The 8,668-nt window shown below is 36.8% G+C and overlaps 1 pseudogene; it reads left to right on the plus strand.

Annotated features, from left to right (window-relative positions):
• The first annotated feature begins 7,261 nt into the window (after positions 1 to 7,261).
• LOC126708048 (carboxylesterase 1-like) lies at positions 7,262 to 8,412 on the plus strand (annotated as a pseudogene).
• The last annotated feature ends 256 nt before the right edge of the window (positions 8,413 to 8,668 follow it).

Raw genomic sequence — 8,668 nt, forward strand, 5'->3', positions numbered from 1 at the left:
AAGTTTGAACCATAAACTTATGGTGCTTCTTGTGATCTTGCTCTTTTTTTCTTGTTCTTTTTTCTTTTTTGTTAGCAATGAAACCTTATAGTACTTTTTTGTTGTTGTTGATGATAATTGAAACCTTATGGTACTTTTGTTTTTTTGAGATACAAACCTTATCGTTACAGAAAATTATTGAGTACTCCCGAAATATCATAAATGCATACTTTTTCTCTCACAAGAATTGTGAGTCCCACCATAAATTTAATTTTTGGAGATTATTTTTAAAAAATTAATCTTCAAATAGTCTCTTTTAAAAGAGAACATTATTTTGAGTTAGATTCATGAAAGATTAATCTATCACAAATTAGTAACATGGTTTTAAATTTTTTTAATATCAATAGCATCACTCTTTTTCCTATTTAAATATGTTAGAATGTTCATAAATCAAGTCGATGAACTTATGAGTTTTGTGTTACTTTGTCTAAGCTAAAATAAAATAAATATTTCTTTGTGGTACTTTGAAGTTTGAACCATAAACTTATGGTGCTTCTTGTGATCTTGCTCTTTTTTTCTTTTTTGTTAGCAATGAAACCTTATAGTACTTTTTTGTTGTTGTTGATAATAATCGAAACCTTATTGTACTTTCGGTTTTTTGAGATACAAACCTTATCGTTACGGAAAATTATTGAGTATTCCCGGAATATCATAAATGCGTACTTTTTTTTTTCACAAAAATTGTGAGTTCTACCATAAATTTAATTAGTGGGATTTACAATTATGTGAAAGAGAGGAGTATGCATTTATCGTACCTCGGGAGTACTCAATAATTTCCCGTTACGGAAAATTATTGAGGATTCCAAGATTTAAGGGATATATCATTATATCTTTATATAAGTTTTTATATAAGGAACTAATAAACTGCTTTTTATTTTCTCTTCTTTTAACAAATTCAAATTAAATTAGGTCTCATCTCTTGTTCACGTTATATAATTTTATTTTGTATTTATCAATAATTATTAGTTAAATACATATCATCTATTATATATAAACATTTTTCACTGAAGTTTACTTTGCATTGCACAGATTAACTATCATTAGTAGAATGAAAGCATTTAATATAATTTTTTATAAAAATTCTCTCTATATTGTCACTTAAGCTTTTAAAAACCAACATATTGTACATCAACATTACATTAAATTTTCTTTTTTATTTATAAAGAGTGTTAAATTTTTGCATACCGATTAGAACCCACCATTGTATTAGACAAAAATAACATAAGACTAAAATAATTTGTGAATAAATTATGTTTGTTATTTTTAAACAAATTCTATATAAATTAAAATCTTTATTGTGTGGGGCCCAATAATTTGTGGCCCTGGCCCATTTATTCATTGGGGCCCAAGGCCCGAGCCGAGGAAGGTTATGGCCCAGGATCGGTAATACAAGTACAAAGTAGTCTTGGGACACAGCCGAGGACGATTCAGTCCTCGGAATGTTCGAGGTCTCACTGGAAGGAAGGGCAAAAATGGTATAGGAATAGTTTGGAAAAAATCTAAAATATCTAGGTCAATAGAGAAGGATACGCTGGAAAGTATAACGACCAGGGAAAGCTGCCCTTACTGCCATTCAATACTCTGCACCTGACAGAGCCATACTCTCCAGCTTTTACAACCACCCCCAACCACTCTGGATATGAGCTGATGGGACAAGTATCAGTCTTGGAAAAGTCGATCCTACACGTGGATGAAGGATAAGCAACCCATGCTAGTATAAAAGGAAAAGTAAGCAATCCAGAGCAAGGGCTGAGAAAAATGGCAAAAAACCAGAGCCTCCCAGCCCGCCTCCAAGAGAAAGACTCCTAGGGCGAACACGATTTAACCATGTATGAACACCACGAAAAACCCACCGTCTGGTGACCATGGCCTAGCCTTTCAAACCCACGCTCTACAAATGATATTGTTTGGGCCTTTTCACGTGCGAACCCAATATCGTTTTAGGTCGTTACAAATCGTGTCCTTACAATTGGCGTCGTCTGTGGGAAAGGCTTGTGTTTTGGCACAGGTAGTGGGTTCAGACAATCCCTCGCATCATTTCCAACAGCCAGATGTAGTGTTCTAGCGTAAAGTTCTATTAGGAGCTATGTTTCTTTACTAGGGGCTGCGCTTCGTAGTGTCAGCAGCACGAATGGCTCTAGGGGCTTGGCCGAGGAGCTAATTCCCCTCAAACCAAGGTCCCACGCCATAGTCGAGGGGGTAATTCCCCCAACTACTTATCAAAATCAAGTTTTGGACAGAACCAAGGTATTGCATGGTCCTCGGACTCAAACCTATGGGGTAACCAACTACTTATAGAAATCAAGTTTTGGACAGAACCAAGGTATTGCATGGTCCTCGGACTCAAGCCTATGGAAAGGTCGACTACTTAATAAAAATTCTAGGTTGCTCAATCCTCGGATCAAATGCCAGAAGAGGTTAAAGCTATGAAAGTTATTAGGAAGATGGTGAAACACCTTATAACTCAGCAACCTGTAGGGGCTGTTCATTTTTGGGTTATATGTCTTCAGATGATTACCTCCTACACCGCCCCGAGCATCCCGCTGTCATCTCGGCTATTTTGGGGTAAGTGTTGTTTTCTCAGGTCGGCATTATTGTGCCAAACAACTCTATTAAGTTCATAATAATATATTTTCCTTAGTAAGGGTTTTGACCCTAAGTGTCATTTGTTCAAGTTGGTATTATTGTGCCGAACAGCACTCGTAAGTTCATGATAGTGTCTTTTTTCTTGGTAAGGGATTTCGGCCCTAAGTATTGTGTTTTCAGGTCGGCGGTATTGTGCCAGACAGCCCTAATAAGCTCATCATAATATCTTTTCCTTTTCTGCTTAATAAGGATTTCAGCCCTAAGTATCATTTGTTCGATTCATTATTATTAAGTCGGATAGTTTCAATAAGCACAGAGTAAGATCTTTTTTTATTAACTGGGATTTTGGCCCTAAGCATCGTTCAAAGTATAGAAATAAAAGAGAAGTCGCAAAGTAGCGTGTCTATTTACGACATATCCATTCCAAAAAAGAAGAGATAGAATATACGAAATGAAGCAATGATAATTTTTATTAATATAAAGGGGTATTACAGTGTACAAAGAAGGGCTTAAACAAGCCTATATAGAAAACGAGTTACTAAAACAAAAACAAAAAAAAAAACACAAACGAACAGTCAGAATTCTTTTTAAGCTCTGCTCCCAAGTCTTTCCAAACTCTACTCCATTAGCATCCATATTGAGAGGAGGACCTTCCTTGGTGGGAGAGGAGAAGAAGAGGAAGAAGGAAAAGCACCAGGATGGATCTGGTGGTGGAAAGAAGAAGAAAGAGAGGCAAAAGGAGGCACCAGTGAAGGAAGAGAGGAAGAAGCAGGGATACTTTGTCCCTGCGTTAGTCCTGACTCCTAACACATTGGTGTCATGTTAGCTATGCTCATAAGAGAGCGGCTGGTACTGATAATGGGTGACCCCAGCTCAGTCGCGCCAAAAGTTTGACGCAACGAGCCCCTGCTTCGGATTTTGGTTGAAAGGAGGGTAAGAAGGATCTTGAGTCTCTGCCATCCCTGCCCTGACCAAGCCATTTTTAGCATCATAAGAACATGGTATTTCTGGGAAGGGTGTGGCTCCTTCATTACTTACTCCTATCTCGAACGTAACACGATTTAAGGTGTAACTAGCGGATAAAGTAAACTCTGGAGGAGGCTAAGTGTTTTAGATTTCAGAGGGATCAAAAGAGTCTCTGTACAAGAGAAATAACCTCTTGCTTTTCTTCTTATATGAAGGGCAAAACGGAAGGTATTTAATCTGTCCAGATTTCCAAGAAAATCTGTAAACGAGAATATGCCCGTTCCACTTCCCCACACCGTCAATAACCGTCGAATTTAAATGGTCTCGTAAAGGGAAATCATTAAAGGCGCATTTTGGATAAGCAAAACGACAGGAACGTATTGTGAATGAATTTAGAGGAATGTCTCGTAGCCCGGTATGTTTTCTGGGTAAATAAAGAGACACCAACATTAATGAAGGACCGAGTTAAACGAGCCGTAATAAAGGCTTGGCATTACCAAAACCCTCTTCTCCAACCAAGAGGTCGGACAACAGGATTTTGAGGGGCTATTGTGTGGGGCCCAATAATTTGTGGCCCTGGCCCATTTATTCATTGGGGCCTAAGGCCCGAGCCGAGGAAGGTTATGGCCCAGAATTGGTAATACAAGTACAAAGTAGTCTTGGGACACAGCTGAGGACGATTCAGTCCTCGGCATGTCCGAGGTCTCACTGGAAGGAAGGGCGAAAACGGTATAGGAACAGTTTGGAAAAAATCTAAAATATCTAGGTCAATAGAGAAGGATACGCTGGAAAGTATAACAACCAGGGAAAGCTGCCCTTACTGCCATTCAATACTCTGCACCTGACAGAGCCATACTCTCCAGCTTTTACAACCACCCCCAACCACTCTGGATATGGGCTGATAGGACAAGTATCAGTCTTGGAAAAGTCGATCCTACACGTGGACGAAGGATAAGGAACCCATGCTAGTATAAAAGGAAAAGTAAGCAATCCAGAGCAAGGGCTGGGAAAAATGGCCAAAAACCAGAGCCTCCCAGCCTGCCTCCAAGAGAAAGACTCTTAGGACGAACACGATTTAACCATGTATGAACACCACAAAAAACCCACCGTCTGGTGACCATGGCCTAGCCTTTCAAACCCACGCTCTACAAATGATATTGTTTGGGCCTTTTCACGTGCGAACTCAATATCGTTTTGGGTCGTTACAAATCGTGTCCTTACATTTATATATATAAATTCTATTATTTTATTAATACTTATTAATTAATATTTTCATTAACTTTCTGATGGATCTCATGGATTACTAGTATATGTTTAAATAAATTAATAAAGTTAACGAGTTTCAAATGAGAGATCAATGATAATACTAAAAGCGTCCTTTATAGTGTCCTATGTCCACCTCCCCTTCCTCATATCTAACTATCAAAAAAATGGACATAGCTGCTGTTCAGTGCACTAGCCACTAGAATGTTGGATAGTTAGCTAAGTGCACCCAATTCCTGCAAGCCTGCAAGTGCGTGGAGAGCTGTAAAAATATTGTACCGGGCACAACGTAGTTGGGCCGAAGTCTATATTGGTCATTAGGGCTGACTTTATAGCTTTCTCTTTTATTTTTTTAATGTGCTTAGGGCCTAGCTTGGACAATCTAATTATAAAAAAGTGCGAAAGGGCAAATCAGCCCAATCTTAGGCCCACCTGCTATGAGTCCTATAGCCTAGACAAAAAATTCCTTTTTATGGTCTTCAAAAGTTCAAGTCCAATATATCCCAGAGTTATTGTATTCTTTTAGTTTCTTTAAGACATTTTCTTTTCTTTTTATTTTTTTATTTTTTTTATATGTGTGTGTTAAAATATTTAGTATTTTTTTTTTAAAAAAATAAAGCTAACTTTAATGAATGTGTTGTATCCATAATAATAGTGGCATCAAAGTCTCGGTCGTACACATAGTATTACTCATTATCATGGGTCAATAAATCCACACTGAAAACCCCTTTTTTTATACAGCAAAAAAAAAAAAAAAAAAAAGAAAAAAAAGAAAAGAAAAAAGGGTAAAGCTAACAATGCATCATTGGGTTGTTTTGGAACTTATCAGTTTGCCATTGGATTAGGGGGTGTCAATTCGTATTCACATGTCAGGTTTGTGTCATGTCAACTCATGAGTAGTCGACTATATGAGTCAACACTAACTCGACATATTCATTAAACGGGTCAGTCGTGTTGACCTGTTTATTAGATTTTATCAAAATGAAAAAAAAAATTATGAAAAAACAAACAAATAAATATTTTAATATAAAATTCAGAATTAACAAGTAAATGTATCACAAATAGTCATTCAAAACTAAAGCATATCTCAATATCACAAATAATCAATCACAATATACAAAGAAAATAAACCACAACAACTAATAAGTTAATATTTCTTAGGTTTGAAGGGTATATTGGTAAAATACCATTAAATTAAATGGGTCAAATAAGTCAAAAAGGTTTCATATGTTGAACACTAACCCAACCCATTTATTAAACGGGTCAATTGTGTCAACTTGAATATGACACGAATCCATTAACCCTCAACCCATAACCTACTAATTTCGCGTCGTGTGGTGTCAGGTTCCCAGGTCGTGTTAAATTTTGTCACCCCTAAATTTGATTGACATGATTACACAACATAGTGCAAGAGATTATGGTACAAACTTATGAGTTTGTACCTTCGTCCTAATCATGTGGTCCTAATGTTTCACTGACCTCTTATTTCCAAATTTAGAGCCACAGCTTTCGTCTTTGCCCTGCTACAATTTAAATGAGCGTCAGTGACTTCTATGCATATCTTCTTCGAAACTGCCATTAGTCTCTAAACAAGCCTGGCATCAACCTGACTTCATTTTTGTATTGTCAATCTTCTGTGAGAATTGTGAAAGTATTTAGGGGCATGTTTGGATAGTTATTGTCAGTAAAATCATTCAAAAAAATAAAAAATTCTATCGGCCAAGTGGATAATTAATATATTGAATTATATACAATTAAGACTTAGATTTATTTAAAATTATTTATACTATCATCACAGTTTAACTGCAGTCAAACTCCAATCCAATTTCAAAAACCTTAAATCTCTCACTTTTAAAAAAAAAAAAATTTTGAACAGTACCAAATTTCAAAACTATAAGTAATACATAGTTGATGAGGCAATGGCTTTGGGTGGCAGAAGCGGAAATTTATGTGGGTGGTTGTAAAAGTAGCGGAGAGAGTGGAGAAAAAAAATATTTAAATAAAAAAAAAAAGAAAAAAGAGTGGGATACATGTTTATATAACAAATGGACTAACCAAAACAAGGGAAAAAAAAAATCTTTAATCTATAATTTAACTAAAATTTTATGGAGGTCAATGATAATCCTTCGAGTAATCATCTAGACAAGCACATCCACACTAAATTTAAAACTACTTTCTGAACAAATAATATTGCCGGCCTTGCCGCCTTGGCCTCCAACTTTATAATATCACTCTGGCCTAACTTGTGATGTTGGCAATCAAATAAACTTATGGATCAAGTAATAATAGTCTAATATATCTAAGAATCCACTAGACCACTAAAGTATTAAATACAAAATTGACATGAAGAACTGTATCACAAATAAATTAAAAACCACATGAAGTCATGAACCATCTATAATCTACAATGTCAAACTATCTTTCTTCAACCCCATCATCAACAAAATCAGTACTACCATGTCCAGAAACCAAACTGCACCACCAAGTTCCACCATTGATCCCTATGAGCACCTCCAAATTGTCCCAAATCATGACAGTACTGATCATCACAATATTGCTGGTACCTCCCCTATCATCACCTCTCAACCCAAATCACAACACCTGGCTCCGCATATTCCTACCAAGTCAAGCACTAGCTAGTACCTCCAACAAGACCACAAAGTTTCCTCTCATTGTGTACTACGTAACATGGTGGAGGCTTTATTACTTCAAGTGCTGCTTCCACTATGAACAATGACTTTTGCTCCAACATGGCACTTCAACTCGCCGTCGTGGTCGTCTCCGTCGAATACCGCCTCGCTCCCGAGCACCGCCTTCCTGCGGCGTACGATGATGCAATCGAAGCATTACATTGGATCAAATGTACACATGAAAAATTGTTACGTGACTTTGTTGATTATTCCAAGTGGTTTCTAATGGGTACTAGTGCAATATAGCCTATCAGGTAGGGCTACGTGCATCTACATCCGTTGATGATTTTAAGCCATTGAAGATCAAAGGATTGGTTTTGCACCACCCATTCTTTGGTGGGTCACAGAGAACTAAGTCAAAGCTGAGATTGGTCAACAATCTGGTTTTGCCACAAAGTGTTAGTGATCTTATGTGGAAATTGGCTTTGCCAATTGGGGTTGACCGCGATCGTGAGTATTGCAATCTAACGGTGGGTGGTGGAACTGATCATCACTTTGATCAAATTAGAAAGTTGGGTTGGTGGGTTTTGGTGATAGGCTGTGATGGAGACCCATTGATAGACCGTCAGATGAAGCTGGTTGAGATGTTAAACAAGAATGGTGTTCAGGTAGATGCGTAGTTTAATAAAGGAGATTATCATGGAGTGGAACTAATGGATGCCACAAAAGCTAGTCCATTGTTTGAGTTCCTTAAGCCACTTCATAAAACCAAGGTTTGCTTTGTGGAGGCCATACTACCGAAGATATTTTAAAGTTTTATTAATGACTCTATTTTTAAAATATTTTGTAGAATTTACGTATCACTATTCAAAGGAATTATTATCTTCCTTAAACAAGAGTTGACCCCAAAAACTAGTGGTGCTCACTAAACTGCATAAACCGCATAAACCACAAAAACCACTCGCAAAATAGTATAACCGCACCGCACTACAAGTAATAGTGCACCGCACCACACCACACTGCATGGTGCAGTGCGGTTTGCGGTTTTATAATAAGAAAACCGCACAAACCGCACCACACCGCATCCTCTTTATATTTTAATATATTTATTTATTTTTAATATTAAATATATTATTAATAGTTTAATAACCCTAGTTTTCAAAAAAAAAAAAATATATATAAAT

The sequence above is a fragment of the Quercus robur genome, chromosome 12, assembly GCF_932294415.1.
Source record: "Quercus robur chromosome 12, dhQueRobu3.1, whole genome shotgun sequence".
Classification (NCBI taxonomy): Eukaryota; Viridiplantae; Streptophyta; class Magnoliopsida; order Fagales; family Fagaceae; genus Quercus; species Quercus robur.